Source organism: Pipra filicauda, unplaced genomic scaffold, assembly GCF_003945595.2.
Source record: "Pipra filicauda isolate LSUMZ 115617 unplaced genomic scaffold, ASM394559v2 scaffold118_size2161507_pilon, whole genome shotgun sequence".
Lineage (NCBI taxonomy): Eukaryota > Metazoa > Chordata > Aves > Passeriformes > Pipridae > Pipra > Pipra filicauda.
Genome location: NW_024103640.1, coordinates 942,534 through 960,468, shown reverse-complemented (window position 1 = coordinate 960,468; position 17,935 = coordinate 942,534). Strand labels below are relative to the sequence as shown.

Here is a 17,935-nt window from a genome sequence, read left to right as displayed (position 1 = left end):
GAGCATTAATCACTCATTAAAAGTTTAAGAGAACAAGTGATGGGGTTTTTTCCCAAAAGCTGGAATGCTGAGAGCCCTCCACAAATCCACTCCCCTCAGTGAGAAGGACTTTGCTCTCACCCTGAGCACCAAAGAACATCAGAATTGCAGAACACAAAAAGCAGACGTGATGTCCCCACAGGCTGTAGGTGCAAGACACGAGTGCCATGATCCAAGGCATCCTTGTCCCAGTGTAACCACCCTCCACAGCTGCTCACTGGATCAATCAATCTGATCATTTATATCAGTCCTGAGGGGAAAAATAGGACCATTTTCTGCATAAATGATATGAACTGGGTGAAGGTGAGGCTTCTGTGTCTTTTGAGGTCTCCTTTAACAGCTGCTTGTCCAAGGGATGACCCTCACTAACCAGCTTAAATAATTAACCTGTGAAGAACATTTGATACGGGACAGAGAGTAAAGGTGTAGGTAACATGTAGAAAGCAATTATTCCATAGTTTCCTTGTTTCCATTGGAGTTTTTCCTCACTATTCAAACTGCACCAAAGCAGTATTGGTTGTTTCTCTGTAAAACATTCCAGCTACTACTTCAAATTAAAGGAAAAAGAAAGCTGCCAAGAAAAAAAAACCAAACAGCTTCTAAGGTGGATTAAAGCCTGGGATACTGCAATTCCAAATCTCTCTGGTCGAATCAGATAATTGTAACTACTGGAGACTATTTTGAGATACCTGTTACAGTGTTGGGGCTCTTAATGTCACCTTAAATTACTCGGAGGCTCTTTGGGGGCTTTGGTCGTTGTTTTGTGTTCACGGGGACACAGCGACTCACTGGCACTGTTTGCAGCACGGGATGCATTTGAATAACACAGGGATGCATTTGAATAACACAGGGATGCATTTGAATAACATAAGGAGGCATTGGAATAACACACTTGGCCGGGCTGGGAATGCCGGACTCCGAAGGGCAGGAGTTCCTCCCCACGCACTCGCAGCTCGTCATCCCCGGCGTGACCAATCCATCATCGGCCCCCCAGACTCTGCCAACTCATCAAAGTGGCCGCTGGATGCGTGTGATCAGTGCGAGCATCTGGCTCTTCCCTGCTCCCGACACCGGCACAGACACGGAATCAGTGGACTATTGAATGCAATTACAGCCAGCGAGACAGACAATAAAGATTGATAGCGCCTTCTCCTTTTATCACACACAAAACTAGTGGGGGTTAAAGCTTTGCCTTGAGCTGCCTTCGTTTAACAATGATTGAAAATACGCAATTGTGGTGGTAAAACACTGCAGCCTGTACCACTTCATTTGCTGGACACATTATCAAATTAAATGAAAAGTGAACTGCCAAAAGCAACAGTTATTATATATTAATGATGAATATTTACTTAGCATTGTTCACAAATCACGCCGAGAACAGAATCCTTCTTGTTATCTCCTTTGCAGGCTACACATGAGTAGTTTAACATTTCTATGTTTACGTTAAATCTTCTGTCTACAAATCTCTAAATACAGACATGTGTGAGTGGGTTTGTGCCCATCCATGTGGTTACAAATGTGTAATTAATAAAATGCTCCAGTAGTAAATGAATCCTAATTGCTGCAGGGATTCTTCACCTCAAATCACAGTTGGTATTCGTGAAAGTACTTAACTAACCAAAGAAACTAAAGAAAATCAGGATTTGGTTTCCAGCAGGCTTTCCGTGGTGGGTCATGTGGTGTGGCAACAGCTTCCAAAAAACGGGGAAAACAGGAGAAGCCAACATAGGGGATTTATCATGATATATCTGCTGGATGGAATTTCAAAATGGTTACTGGGCAAGCTGAAAACATGGAACCACACTGGAACCACACGGACGAGAAATCAGAGTTTTGTAAGCCAATGATTATTTTGCTTCAAACTTTAACTCCTTGTTCCACAGGAGCCGTGCAAACAACAACATTCCTGCCTCAGATTACAGACAAATCATCTGCCAGTGGGTGGCAATAATCCATGGAATGACATAGCTGATCACTTTATGCATGTGGCCTAGTTTGAGTTGATTTTTTTAATAGATAAACCGAGAAATTTCTTTATCAGTGTCACATAAGTATTGATGCCATAGAGAAATTAAGAAAAAAATGGTCTTTTCTAGAAGTCAAAACTGAACAATTACACCATCAGAATTGAAAACAAACAAACAAAAACCACCAAAAAAACCACCAAAAGCCATTTATCTCTGGTCAAGTTTAGAGCAACTGCAATGAGTAGTAGCTGGCCAGCATGTGGTGCTGGTACCACCTGGTTTTGGGTTACACACACCACAAATGCAGACATATGGTCCTTGTCATGCACTGATGTCCATGCAGGCAGAGTTTTGCCACTGTGAAGAGCTCTGCTTGCTCAGGAAAGCCCTTGATGCAGTCACTGTATCTGTGCAAGTGGCATCAGGAGATATATGAGACTAAACAACCAAACTGGAGTTTAAATAAAAATAGGCATTTGCTTTTCTGCCCTCTGTGCAGCCCTGGGTAGTAAAATAAAGCCATTCACTGAACACTCACTGATCCACGGGCTGTATTCTCCAAATTTTCCTTCTTTTTTCCTTAAGCAAACCGATTATATTCCAGGAATTTGATTTCTACAAACTGTTGATGTAAAGGCACTGTGGCCCGAACAATACAAAAGAAGAAAACTGAGGGAAGAAGTTTGTCTTTCTGGCCATATGCTGGCATATAAACAATAAAAGTGACAAACACACAAATATGCCACAATGGAAAACTATGTGCTGATCCCACGCAATAAATTCAAAAAGCAACATGTTGGATGGTTCTGTTTAACAATAGTGCAAAAATAACTGTAGGAAACTCTGGCTAAGAGGGCCCACAGAGTTTTGGAAGGGATGCATCAATTGACAAACTACAAGTAGAACAAATGAATTATCTTAAGCCTACTGAAAACAGGAAACCGAGGACACTTCTATTTGCAAATGACATTTATTATCACTCCCCCCTCCCCTTTTTTTAAGCAGAAAACAAAGCTAAATTTAACCAAAATTTTTTCAAGAAACACAATCATTTTATTATGTTCACATTGACTTGCTGGAAATATCAAGAGAAACATTAAGTAGCGATTTTTTTTTCCATCTAAGCCACTTTTTCCATTTGAATTTCTGTAAAAAGAAACAATGATCTGTTCCACAAAGCAACAGAACTATTGAAACTTGGTTTTCTATGATCACTTTTTGTTCTCTCACACCACCTCATGAACCCTGTGGTTTTTGAAACTTCTCTCTCCTTTGCAAACAGGGAAAATAAAACCACCAGACAAAACAAAAGAAAAAGTTAAAAATCCTAACCTTGATGTGACTCAAGCCTGAGAGGGATGGACAGCTCTGTTCATCCAGGAGGGAAAGGCACAGTGCCCACCCCTCACACGGAATCATTTTAGAGACAAGCAATTGCACCACAGTCCCAGGAATCCACAAATAAAGGGAATATAGAATCTGATTTTCACCAAAGCTGTACTTTGCATTTCCACAGATATTGTCCAGCTGCACGAGATTCCCACAGGACAGGAATAATCAAGTCACACACACACCGGGGGGGGGGGGGAGATTCTGCTGTTTAAGGTCTTCTCTGAAGAGCAGAGACAACAAGCTTAGTTTTTCCTCTCTCATTTTGCCTTTCCTATTGTGTCAAACAAAATCAAAAAGCCAAACACCAAATCCAAGAATGAAGCCTCACTTTGTTCCCTCAAAGAGAGCACAATTCCTAATTCCTTCTGCACTCGAGTGTTCCCATGAACCTGGAGCACCCTCCTTTCTCCAGGAAAGGGAGGTACATTGTTACCAAGCCCTCAGAGTGCGGAATGGCACTGCCACCACACATCAGCAACATCCTGGGGGATTTTAGCACCCCCTAAAGAAGCACATTTGCTCACTCTGTTGCCATATGACAGATGGAACAGGTCACACGGCCAAAGTACTGCCTGAAAAAGAAAATATTCCAGTGTCTGTCCCAGGCCAGTCCAGATCTTAAACCTACTAATCCAAGCACAAAAAGGGGGAGCCCAATCCTCTGGAATCCCCTCTGAACTCTGACACAGACTTTTGCTGTGGCATCAGACAAGAAACCCAGCACCTCGTGTGCACCTGCTCAAGCAATGCTGCCTTTTATTCATTGTTTCAAAAATACCACAGGTAATAATCCTTTATCCACAAATATCACAAGTTTGGGGAAAGAGCTTGTTTCAGCCACTTTGTCAGAGGCATGAAATAGGCAATATCATGCAAGATGAGAAATCTGAAAGTGATATTTAGTGCAGAGTGGAAAAACTGCTGTTACATAACATAAAAAGCCCAATGTAGTCATGCTTTTATATTTCCCCAAAGCTAAAGCATGTTATTCTGGAATACCTTCAGCATTGTACCCTCACAGTCAAAGGCTGATTTAGTTTCTTGTGGTGTCTCAAGATGAAAAATGGCCTTGGTATGGAATATGCAAAATATAAACTTGTTAAATTTGGAAACAGATTTTCCTCATCACTTACTTCATCTAAAACCACTTTCAAAAGTTAACTAAGCCTTTACACGCACTTTTATAAACTGAAGGCTGAAACCTGCTGTTGCTTTTAGTGCCATCAATTCTTAAGAGTAATTTCCCTTTATTTCAGAGGGACAGTCAGTCCATGGGAAGCTGAATGTGTGTCCAATTGTCCTGCAGAGCTGTGGCCCATGTGGAACAAGTCCAGAGGAAAGGACCTGGAGGAGGGTTGGAGGAGGCCTTTGGCAGCCTTCCCACAGGAGCTGGGCTTCAGCACTTGGGCTGTCTAGGTTCCAATTCCACGTGTGTGAAAAAGGATAACATTTCTGCCCCAACCCACAGGGGCACAATAAACACATTAATGATTATTATGCCCTCTGAAAATATGGTAATGAAGGTTGTAAGTACAAGCACCGTCATTAGAAGTGTTTCTGTGCTCAGTTCCACTTACCAGCTCTCTCTGTTGTGCCTCCTCACACAGGGATCGCACAGCAGAGCTCGGAATGACCCTCAGCCTGTGCCCACCAGGAGCTTTGGAGCATTTTGGGAGCCAGGGCTCTGCTGCACCTGCAGTGGCACAGATGTGACTCTCCCCCTTGGCCAATGTCCACAGAGGATGGTGACAGAGGCTTCTGGTTTGATTTCTTTGATTGTGTTTCAAATTCACTGGAATTTCTCAGTCTCCTCAACTGCTAAATTCCATTACCACCTCCAGTCCCTGACAACTCCCCTTGGCACAACAAATAGAACTTCCAAGGAGGACACGAGGGACACCAACCCCAGAGTGCAAATGACCCTGCTCAGCTTCAGCACACGAGTGCACGGGCAGGAAGGCAGAGTCTGCTCTCCAGCCCCAGGAAACAGTTCCATAGAAGCCTCAAAATGTGCCATTTCCCACCTCTTTCCCTGCAAAAGGGAGGATGCTGCACCCCACTGACATGGCTTTTCCTCATCAGGCATTTAGAAGCAAGAATACTACAGTTAAATTCCTTGAAGAATTGTGGTTTTAGTTAATTCTGAGACAGAGCAGTGGGTTAGACCAGGTCCCCCAGCACAAAAATCCCTTCTCTGATTTCATCTTGAAGCTGAAAATCAGAGTGTTTGACACACTGTGCATAAAGAGCTTCAAGTTGCAGAGTGCACTGATGGGAAAGTGAGAAAGAGAGGGAAAATGGCAACTGCTGGACTGGTCCTTCCTCAGGACTACAGGATCAGGCACATAAAACTGGGGACAAAGAATTGGTTTAGAGCTAAAAGCACAAACAGAGGAAATCTTGGCTGGGGGCAAAGCAGGGATGTGAACCTTACCTTGGGAATGCCTCAGCCCAGTCACTCAGCCCAAAGAGCTCTGCCAAGCAGCTCCTTCAGACTCTGGAAATTAAAATAACAATAAAGATATAATTAAGAGAAATACATTTCTTACTATTATAATCATTCTGGAATATCTTATAAGAGTTAAAAAAAGATAACTCTGATAACTCTTCCCCTTGCTGTAGCCCCACAGCTGCCCAGGATCAGGACAGAGCTGCAGAAGGACACGTGGACATTTGGGGAGCCCTGACCACTGGAGGGGCAGGGGCAGCTCACCAGGAGGGAATTGCTTCTCCCCTCCCTCCCCTAAATGTGACAAAATGAAATTATTTCCAAATTCAAGGCATTTAGAGGGACAGCCCTCCAAATGCCCAGTATTTATTTCTTCTTTCTCCCCCCCCAGTGCATGGCATTGTCTGGCTCTGGGTGTGCTTTGCTTTTCCCCCCCTCAGTTTACTTAGTGCAAGGCTTGCACTGATCTCATCAATAAGAAATGAATTTTGGTAACTTTCAAAACCACTATATTATTTTTCCTTTTATTTGTAGTGAGTTTGTCTTCTCTCAGTGGTATTACTGCAATAAGTCAGTCATTATTTCTTTATGTTTTCCCTCCTTTCTTTAGGATTTCATTTCCCTTTACAGCACATCTCGTGATCACAAAGAAAACAGAGACACTTATTTCTTTTAACAGTTGAAATTGCTGCAAGTGATTTAACTGTCATTTAATCTGATTCCTCTCTTCTGTCTGTGGAGAAATATGTTTAATGTACTGGAAATTATGTTAATAAGAAAAAGCATTATCTCATTTAATGAAATAAATATACAAATATTTCAAAATAAAATAAAGAGGCAATCTTCACTGAGGAAAAAATGTCTCTTATGGTTTGCATAAAATAAACAAATGAGAAAAATTAATGAATACATTGAAATATACTGACAAAAATTATGCCTAAACCCAAAAGGAAAACAAAAATAGAAGAGAAGGTGACTGAATTGCATCTCACCTAATCAGATGCTTTTTGAGACAACACAGAAGGAAGCTCAAAGGATCACAGTACAAATTATTTTTTTAAATGATGTTTTTACCCCAGGCTAAACTTTTTTCCCCTCCTTTTAAAACCCATCAGATTTACTCCTTTTTTTCTTTTTTTTTTTGCTTTATTTTCTTCAGTTGGTGTAGAAATAATATTTATTGTTTAATGACTGCGGTGGCTTCATCCTTTAATTATCTTTGATCCTCTGCCACAAAACATATTTAATTTATGGCAAAGATCTTTGAGCCCCTCTGATTTAGTTAATTGTAACAATCAATAACTCTGTTCCTAAGCTTTTACATTCTGAAGGATGTAACTAGAATGCACCAAGGTTAAACAAATATTGTTAGTGGTGAGAGAAAAACTTGTAGCAATTATGTAATAAAAGCATGACCACTGCAACAGAAACACATAATTAGCGCTTTAATTACAGACATCAAAACAAACTAAAGATGTCAATAAAAAAAAAATAATCTTCTGTGACAAACTGATTTCATTTGCCTGTTCTGCAGTTCTGGATCTTACTGGATTCCTTTAGGTTTCCGTGTTTCCCACCCCTCCCAAAGTGCTGGGCGTCGTCACAGCTCCGGCTCTGCCGCTGCTGCTGCCCAGAATAACCAGCCAGAGTAGGGGGGGGGAAACACCTCCAGTGACTTTCTCGCTTCAAATCCCTAGTTTTACTCTCCCACAGTTCTCCTTTTGGTTTGCGGATGTGTGACTGGGAATCTGAGCAGGACAGAAGTTGTGCAGTGAATGATTTGGGTCACTGTTAAACAGGTCACCTTCTCATTTTGAAAAGCACCTAAAAATCCTTCTGGTGACATTCTAAATCCACTGAAGTAACAAAACTCCCACCAGCTTCAACAGGGATTTCAACCTCTGTGCTTCCAGAGGCTCCCTTATCCCTGAGATATGCATGGGGCAGACCACAAATCCAGGTTCACCCCCCTGACAGAAATCCTCCATCCTCAGGGCCTGCACCTGATCCATCTGGACTGGAGGATTAACCTCCTTGTAATCATTACATCAGCTACAAACCAAATCCTATAGAAAATGGTTGCTCTGTAGATTATAATTCATGTAAAACAAGTAATCCATTTAAAGACATTGAGAATCACTATTTTTTATACACATAAATAAAAAACCAGACTGTAAAAATGCCAGAATTTGTTTGTAACTCTGTACTTTCTTTTTCTGCTGAATTTCAGTTCAACAGAGAATATTCCCTACAGCTTTTGTGATCAGAGTTTACAAAGATATTCAGGAGAGGATAACCCTATATAGTCACATCTTCACGTTCCTAATTGGAGGTTTACAGGGCATTTAAAAACAAAAAGCTAAAGTCCATTGTATTTCTTTTATAACTGGAGTGAGGAATGGTCAGCAGGACAACTGAATTAGGAAATGGTTCTGTTGCTGTTCATGTGCAGGAATGCACTCCAAACCCCCACTGATTCAGTGTGATGAGGAAGAAGGAGGTTCAGATTTAACCCCTCTCCACTTGGGTAACTGGATGTCAATAAATGACGGTGGTAACTTGCCTTGCAAAGAGGCAACACACCTGGAGAGCCCAAAGCCAGACCCAGAGCAGGAAAGTGCAGACACTTCTCACTGTTTAACTCACTGACAACACCAGTGAGGTTCCAGGCTCCAGGTGCTCCAGGTTAGACCCACAAATGTGGACCAGTCTCCCAAGAGCTCTGGGATAGACTCACAAACTTGGCAAATCAAAAAATAATAATAATCTGCCGTATTCCTCTTGTAACAATACTTAAGGGAGCTGCATCAGAAGACTGCGAGCATTGACATTTCTGATTTCAATGTCTTTGGAGTGATCAAAAGACTATTGACATGAACAAACCGCCCTGTCAAGTTACAAAGACAGAACTCCCAAAAATCTCTTTTTAAAAAGGTGTCTGTTTTTAAACTTGCATCTGAAAAAATATCTGTAAGCTCTGCCTGACACGAACCTGAACGTTTTCCCATGCAGGATTTTGAAAGGCAGACATCCTTTTTTCAAAGGATACTTCTAATGCAAAAGCTTAATGTTTTTAAGCAAAACCAAGTAAATCAAAGTTCCTAAAATCAACATCTCCTTTCTGGTTTTCTTTTGTCTTCTTTTTTTCTTTTCTTTTTTTTTTTTTTTTTTTATTAACACCTCTGTCTTTTTTCCAATTTCTGGTTCTGTTCTTGACAGGAGAAACAGGGGTGAAAGGAGACAGCAAACCTGCTTAAGGTGGGATTCAGCAATATATTTGACTCCACGGAATTTGTTTCACTGCACACACTCAGTATCCTGAATTTCAGCCATCTTGCACATTTAGCTGTCCTTGGTTTGAGGCTAAAGCAGGATGAAATCAAACCCAGGACTTGTTCCTTACATCTGCAGAGGAGAGCTACCAACAAAATGAAAATAAAATCCCTCCTTTGCGGGTACAGCTCCCACCTTCTTTTAGGATCCATAAACTTGTCGAGGAAAGGGATGGACTTTCCCAACCACATGTCCAGCTCTGCTCATCTTGCAGCCCATCACCAGGGGCTGGGAGCTGTGAGGGAAAACTAACCGTGTCTCATGAACTCCTGAAGTTCCTCCTGCCTCTTTCATGTCTTTCTTTTAGCCTTTTATCAGTCTTTTTAAACATATTGGAATTTATTTGATTTTCGCATTTTCTCCCTCTGCTCCCTTAGTGAAAAGAATTAATTTCTGTACCTTTGAAGAGCTCTCTGCTCCCCCACAATGCAATGGGCCGTTTTTGCCTCAAAATGGGCGTTGGAATTGTCAAGCCTGAACCTCAGTAATGTGCACAAATACTGAATCTAGAAAATCAGAGAGGTGCTTGAAACCAGGAAATGGAAAAGCATCTCTTTGCACAGAACTGCAGAATTTCAGTGCCAAACTGTGAAGGCTGCCCCTCTTCAGCCACCCTTTTATTTGGCTTTGTGTTTCTCGAGGCACACATTTTTGCAGACTGCACTGTATGGCTTCCATCTACTCTACAGAAACACAGCACTAACCAAGCAACACTGAAACACTGAAAACATCCAAAATACAGAGAATTTAGGAACAGGAGGAAGAGCAAACATCCACAGTGCCCAAGCTTTGCAGACCCATTTCAGTTACGTCGTGCGGGCTGCAAATATTGCTTCATTTGATTTACATCAGAGACAGCTTTTTTAATCAACTCCACAGAACTAAAGGTGTGCCAAGTTATTTATTTTTAAATTCCTCTCCCTGTTTTCCAGCAGTGACAATTGAGAGCAGATGCCTCAAAACCTCCAGCAGCCTCGAGACCGATTTCGAAGGGGTGTCGAGACCTGACTGTCAAACTTCTCCAACCCTCCTTCCACAAAGCCTTCTGGAGGATGCTGGAGGGGGAAAGCAAATGCAAGGCACAGCCTTCATCTACCTGAGACCATTTAAAAAGGATGGTATGGCCTCTATAAGAGACATATTTTCCCCTTTGCTGCAGAATTCCACACAGCTTTATTAAATTGTGACAGCTTTGGGTCAAAGCACAAGTTATGATACACCTCTGTAAATAAGTAAATAAGTAAATAAGTAAATAAGTAAATAAATAAATAAATATTGTTGGGGTTTTTTTCTCCACAAAGCCAGGCTTCTGCCTTCTTGTTCTCCATAGAAGCCATTTGTGGTCACATTGACCAGGCTGGAAATTACTGGGGACTCGACACTTCATCTTTCCAGACTTCTGGGTTTGTCCCGCAGCAACTGCGAGGGCAGCAAACGTGTCTGAGCTATTCAGCACTGACAATTGGAGCTGTAGACACCTCATCATCCCCCAGGAATGTCCCCCATAAGTGAAAGCAGAAGAAACTCTCCGCAGACTATTCAGCTCCCAAACACCAAGTACACGAGCGAGACAGATGCTCCCAACATGAGTAATGACAGAGTTCCTGTTCTGCCAAACGAGCTTTTGTCCTTCCTCAGCGTTCTAACGAGTCAACCTGGGAAACCATCTGCAAAACTGAGAACAAGCAGCGATTCTTTTGGTGAAATATGTTAAAAATCACTTCCTCACAGCTTTGGAAGCAACGAGACATATTTACGGTGGCGCTTTCCAGGTAGCCCTTTTTAAGGATCGACACTTGCAGGAGGAGCTTTCAGGTCATGCAAACAGCCATAACATCTAAATTTAGGGAAGCTGTCAGACAGGGAAGTCTGGAGACTTGTAAGCATCCCTATTTCCAGGTTTGCATGAAAACTCCAAGTGTCCCCTGCCTTTCATCCTCCCAGGAACTACAAGCAGAGAAGTTTCTTGGTGCTGTCTCCAGCACGTTTACACCTGAACATTCCTCACTAGAATCCAATGAAAAGGTGCTAACAAATACAATTAAATGTTTGCAGACTCCAAACACTGCTCAGCATTAGTTCCACTGAAGCAGCAGAGAAAGGTTAAGGTAGATTTTTCCCCTTAGCATTATTTTATTTTTCCTTTTTTTTCATCTGACTTGCATTGGATACACAGCCCATTGTTGGCTGATAAAATTAGAACATCAGAGATAGCCTAACTAGAATGCAATTTATCACTGTAGTATTCCAGTATATAGAATTTCTATTCCTTAAATAAACATATTTCTTTGAAGTGTCAACATAACCAAGAAATCTGATCTTCTAGACAATATTCTAGGCTTGATGTATTTTTATTGCTCTCCAGTAATGAAGTTTTAACTCTTGATATATTCCTGCTATTTAACTGCCATTTCGACAGAACTAAAATGATCAATTCCCAAAGTTGGTTCAGGCAGAGCCATGACATTCCACAAAGGAATGTGCCCAGGTGTTCTCCCTGAAAGCACCCACCAAAACGCTTCAATGACAGGGGAGGGGGAGGAATAAAGAACATATTTAAATGCATAGCAGAATTGAGGCTATAAATCCGTTTTGCACCAGTTGCACATGTAAATAAGATGCACTGAGTAACTTTTTTCCCTACATTTGCAGTTTGCAAAGTGCTGGTTCCATGGAAAGCTCCCCCGTGGTGGGAATGGCACCGCTCTATTAACTGCACCGAGTGGCCCTTCCCCACCCTCCAGATTCCACAATAACTCCTGTTCAAAGTTATGGCTACAGAAGGAGATCTGAATGAACAACTTCTATCACATTTATACTTGTCATTTGGGATTAGCTAATCCCAGATCAACTCTGTACATAATATATAATTGCATATCAACAATATCAGCCTGGAAATGTGTCTCACTTCTTTCCAGCAGTTTCCCAAGTTAAGCATTTTTGTCCTGCTAATGAACCTTTTGTTACAGTGAATATGATTCTGCCAGGAATTTAATGCATGTAAATGTAATGACATAAGAGCATTACATAACCACTCTCCTACAGGAGTTTATACAGTACAGAATATAATGAAGCCAGACCATAAATGATGCATATACCTGCAAGGGAAAAGGAGCACTTTTTCATTTAGTGAACCTCTATAAATAACAACGTGGCCAGAAATGGTTTCGAGTGCTTCAAAATGTTTGGGGAAAGGCATCAATGGATGTGCTGCTCAATTGTTAAATAGAAAAGAAAAAGGCAGCTGAAAGATTAGAAGGTGCCTCCCTGCTTTCTAAGAATTTTAAAGAAAAAAGCTGTAATAAAAATCTAGAAAAACCCCTCCCATCCTGCTACTTCTTTCCTCAAGTTTTGGAATCAGAGGCACCTGCAGCAGGAACTGGAACACCCAGGACCAGATTCTGAAGCTGCTCCCTCAGAACACTTCACTTGACATCATCAGGTGGATGAAACCCAGCAAATATTGCCTCCCACAGGGAAGGAAACGAGTGATTCCCGCAGCTTTTCCAGGGCCGTGGTTATGCACAAAACAGAGGACACTCAGCAATATTTATGGGATAATATCTGAGGAATCCTTCCACCTCTGTCCTTTCCCCTCCCTCGCTGTTGCGTGTTCAGCCCCCTTTCAAAGAGCGAGGAAAGGCGAAGCTGCCCCGAGCCTGAGCTGCAGCAAGAGCTCGGGAAACAGCCCCCGCGGCCCCCAAACAAACAGCCCGTTTGGTTGCCTTTCCAGCACCGAAAGGAACGACTGCTCAGCTGGCAGAATTCCTGAATTTACCTAAGACGACGCTGTAATTCCAAGTGCACTTCCTCAAACACTTTGTGCCGCGGTTATTTATGTCACCCCGGGTAAGAAGTGCCTCCTCCTGTCGCATGTATAAATAAATTAGTGGCTGAGCAGACGCTGAAGTGTCTCTATTTTGCATACAACCGCCTCCCTATTTCCCCCCCATCGACTCTGTGTTTGACAGGAGGAATTTCACCTCGGCCCACTCATTCTCCTGCTGCTTTCGGTGAACTCGAGGCAAAGAACCCCCAACTTCTGACTGAAATCAAATTCTTTCTGAATTTTGAAGATCTTATCATTTATTGCAGAAGATGCAAAGCGTGTTTCTGAGTATCAGTAAAAACTGATATTAAAGATGCTTGACTTTTTTATTCTTATTATTATTTAGCTAGAATTATTTTAAAACAATCTTTAAATATTATAAGTCAAAGCTCTGGAAATAAGGCCAGCTGTAACACAAACCAAATCACACTAAAATAACATTAAGGTGAAATTTAAGAGCTCCGAGTGAAGGCTGATTGCTCTTACTTTGTGAGAAAGGTGTTTTAGTTCAATTAATTTTTTTTTTCTCCAAAAGTATTTCAATAAAGAAGCAAATAAAATCCTGAAAGTTCTGTTTGGAATAGAGAAGCAGACACGGCACAAACTAATTTGCCACACAAACTGATAAACTTTGCCCAGCATTTCAAAAGGAAGCGAAGGAGACAAGTTGCCAAACTCTCGGGATCCCTGTTTAAATTGGAATTTTTTCCAGGCATATTTCATGGCCATGTAACTCTTCCTCCAGCTCAGGCTTGGGAGTGCACTGCTAAAAAGGGCAGGGTGGATTTCCAGATCCATAGCCCTGTATATGCAATTTTGGAAGCGTTTGGATGCAGGTCCCCACCTGCACGTTCCGGGAGCTGATCACAGGTCCCCACATTCCCACATCCAGGGCTCTGGGAATGATCCCACCAAGTCCTTTCCCACAACAGATTGAGGGTTTTTCTGAGTAACTTTTTTCAGATTACCCAGAAGTGAGGCAGCATTTCATCAGCTCGGGGGCAGATCCCACTTGGGCCAATCCCACAGGTATTTCCAGCTCTTAGAGGTAATAAATCCCCAACCAAACCCCACTCTCACCACCCTGGGAGGTCCTTTAGTTCGGATCCTGATAAAATATATAATGCCTGGTATAAGTAATTATTCTGTTGATTTTATATCTGATCCCATTTTGCTCATATATACAGTGTTAAAAGCTAATATATTATTCAGTAGCTATAAAGGGCCTTTTTTCTGGTCTTTGCAGTGGTGTTATTGTCTTTCACATCCTGTCAGAGCATTAAGATGTCAGAGAACTTTGCAACAATTTACTGCACAAACCAACGTGCACCTCACTAATATTATCTGGATGACTTAGTGTGCTGGCACTATTTTATTAAAATACAGGCTTTAACAGCCCAAAGTATGGGTAAAACACCAACTGTGGTAGGGACAGAATAAAAAAAAAAAAAGCACATTGATCCTGGGTGCAAAATTGCAAGGTATATTATTTTGAAAGTGAGAACCAGTCAGTAAAAAAAACCCATCCCAATAAAAACACAGATTTTAAACTGCCACGTGCACTGTCAAGTCCCACAAAAAAATAAAAATCACTTGTTACAGATGGTTTTGGACATCCTTTAACCCAGCAGTGCAACAGCACAGGCTGGGGGGTGGTGATTGGCAATCCTTGTGGCTTCTCCAACAAAAATAACCTATAATAACACCCCGAGCACAGGCCTCCCTGTAAGAAAATGACAAGAGCATTTCCTGCCCTATGGAATGTTTGCATCAATCACGTACCTGTGGCTCTCACAGTGAGCTGGACTATTACAAGATTGATGATAAGCTCCAACACAATACTTGACCTAAATACATTATGTAGCAGTGGGTGCCTGTTAAGTAGGTCAGCACGGGCTCTTAAAAGTTATGCAAAACTTCTGGTGGCACAAGCCAGGAGGATGAGAATCAATTTTATAGGCTGCAGGAAATCTCATCACAGCCAAATCTGGTTTGCCATACTTAAAATGTCTTAAATCCTGGGATATGCTGCTTGTCACAGGTCTTTAGGTCTCCAGATGAAACCCAAGCGAGGTGGGCAGCCCATGAAGAGCCCGGGGATGAGCCCGAGGTTCCTGCACGTGGCAGGTCCCTCTTGGAAAAGAATTGTTCAAAGAAATATTTCCCATTCTTGCAGTCAAACAAATTGTGATTTATGGGATGCATCAGACGAGCCTGTCAAGCCAAGGAGGTCTGTATTTAGTAGTGATTAATCAGAGATAGCTCTATTACCCTGCCTGGATCTTGGAAGCTCTTAGGCAGCGTGGTGCTGAGAGGACAAGTGTCCAGAGACACCGTGAGAGGATGACAGAGCAAGTATTGCACCTGCCAAAAGGAGCTGGTGATGCTTTCTGGTAATCCCTTTGTACACACTAGAAAGCAGGGACTGGACAGGCCTTGGAGAATGTTAAGACTAAAAGGATCCTTTTGGGCTGCGAAGTCTCCAAGGTCCACTCTGCACTGAGCAATCACCACCTGTGTTTCACACATGGCTGAGCCTCCAGAAGAGGCAAAGTCCAGCCCAATTCTAGTGGCTCATGTTCCCTGACTTGAAACTTTTGCAGTCTCTAGGCTGAGCTGAATTTTGAGCTTTCATCCACCAGGTTCCCTCCCTACAGCAATAACAGGGAGCGAGCCATCAATGCCTCAAAAGAGGCCACACTGGGCTTGTCCTTCCAAAATCACATAAGAACCCAGAAAACCACTCTCACGTTTCAGAGACTTGTGCCACATTTTCACAGACACTTGTCCTCAGCACGGGTGTAGGAATGGCCAGGATGTTGTGGTCACGTTGGTGAGTGTTGTGTGTCACCTTCCAACAAAGAAGCCTCTTGTAGACAAGTACAAGTGGGAGTGAGGACTTACACACTACTTGCTCTTTGCATTTCCTCCAACTGCACCGTCCACCTTACAAACAGATAGTGATTTAAAAAAATGGGCTATTCATCACTTACAGGAAAGCACCAAGAAAAAAAAATCAGTGATAAAAGCAACTTTTTGAGGAGAGAAAGGAAAGGTCTGTCTTGATAAAGCAAATCTCCTGAAGGCTCTGCCCCGGCCTCGCAGTAATGTGGTTCCCGTATGCAAGTTGCATATTCCAGCCACCATTTAACTCTGAAGCTTTTCCTTGGAGACAAGTGATTATTTTCCCTTCCTGTCTGACCTGGTGAACACTGCAGTGCTCCACGAGGCTGGAGCTGTGCCCTGCAGGCAGCACCGTCCCACCAACTTCCCACCGCACGCTCGGAACACAGGGCAAAATGACACCAGAAAAATGAGGGGTATTATTTTGCATATTGAAAACAAACCCATGCTATTGTGTTCCTTCTTTTATTGTTCCGTTATTTCATCATTATTCACCACAGTTCTTGCCTTCATTTGCAGAGTTTGGGTTTTAATGTAATGGCCATTCAATAAAAACGTTGCTTTTAAGGGTTTGCATATCATCCCATTTTCTCTTCAACCCTTCAGCAACCATATGGCAAGCAATCAGGTCTGCAATCACTGGGTCCATATTATGTAGAGCATGATTTCAGCATTATGCTATTACCCATCTGTTTCTGTAGAAAAAGACATGAACCCTTGTATAAGAGGTCAGTGGTTTCATTGCACACCGTATTCCAGAAATCCATCTCTGTTCACTTGAGATCACTTCCCTGATTTACTGGAGTCTTTCAGGCCAGACTTTTGCTTTTTTTTTTTTTTTTTTTTCCTCTTTTTTTTCCCCCCCATTTTTTAAATACTGACAATCAGCACAATTTGTCTGTTGTACAAAATTATTTGTAACTGTCGCTGTGTGCAATTAATGCTCTCTAAGAGATGCTCTCCTGAGATCCTGCCATTTCCTTAAATAAGGGACAAAAAAAGAGAGGAAGGCTCACCTATTTTCCTTTGCTCACCTATTTTCCTTTGCTCAAATATTTTCCTTTGCTCACCTATTTTCACTGGTTTAACAGATCACCCCTGGAATAATGAGGTTTGCTGCTCAGTTATGAACAAGTAAAAATTGTCTCTCTTGCTTTGTTTCTTTGGTTTCAGCAATGGCCAAAGAGGTATTTGACTTTCTGCAGCAGAGGAATGCACTGGAAAAGTCCAGGCATAACGGGAATGTCAGTTTTTAATTTGACCTAAGACTTGGATTCTGCCCACAACAAAGACAAGTCAATGAACTTCAACTATCAAGCTTCGAAAAGGGAAAGAAAATAAAGAAAGAGAAAAGGAAAATAGTGGAATGCCAAGGAAATGAACTGCAGGAACTCTGTTAACCACAGCACGTAACTGGACACTTGAGTTCCCTGCCACCCTCTTGCCAAAAAGTCTCTGCCACGGTAAAGAAATACAAAAACATGTCCAAAAATAAATTCAACATTCCTTAAGTGTCATACTATTCAGTGCTTGTGCAGCACATTTAACTGGATAGCTATGCTTCACTAGAGAAACACAATGGAATTCTCTTTAACAACCTCTTTTAAGTAAACCACAAGCTCGACCTAAAAAAAAATAATAAATAAAAATCTCAACGCACAAACCATTCAACAACACAAAACTGGTCTTTTTATCCAAATTATTTTGTAACAGCAGATTTGTCAGGCACTTCCCAGGCTCAGAGGGCTCGTAGAAACAACAACCTAATAAACAAAAAGCTGAAATTCATATAATTTGAAAATATGCACAGAATAAAGAAACGGAGTTCGATGGAGAAATGTGATCTGATGTGAGGAAATATTGAGGTATCCTGGTTCAGAGCCATGGAATCACATCCTGAATTGTGTCACCAGGAACTGCAAGCACTAAGGAACAGTCACATCGTGTCAGACACACCACTGGGGGGGACATGAAGATGAATAAGAAAATGGAGCAAATCCATATGTTCTTACAGGAATCCTA

General features: G+C 41.9%; 1 long non-coding RNA gene across 2 annotated transcripts in view; it reads right to left on the bottom strand.

Moving 5' to 3' along the window:
• LOC113991669 overlaps positions 1-17,935 on the bottom strand; it is a 160,256-nt gene that overhangs the window by 8,855 nt on the left and 133,466 nt on the right. For both annotated transcript variants that reach the window (XR_005565207.1, XR_005565205.1), the window contains exon 5: positions 5,833-5,895. This is a non-coding gene — a long non-coding RNA (uncharacterized LOC113991669). The remainder of the gene's footprint in view (positions 1-5,832; positions 5,896-17,935) is intronic.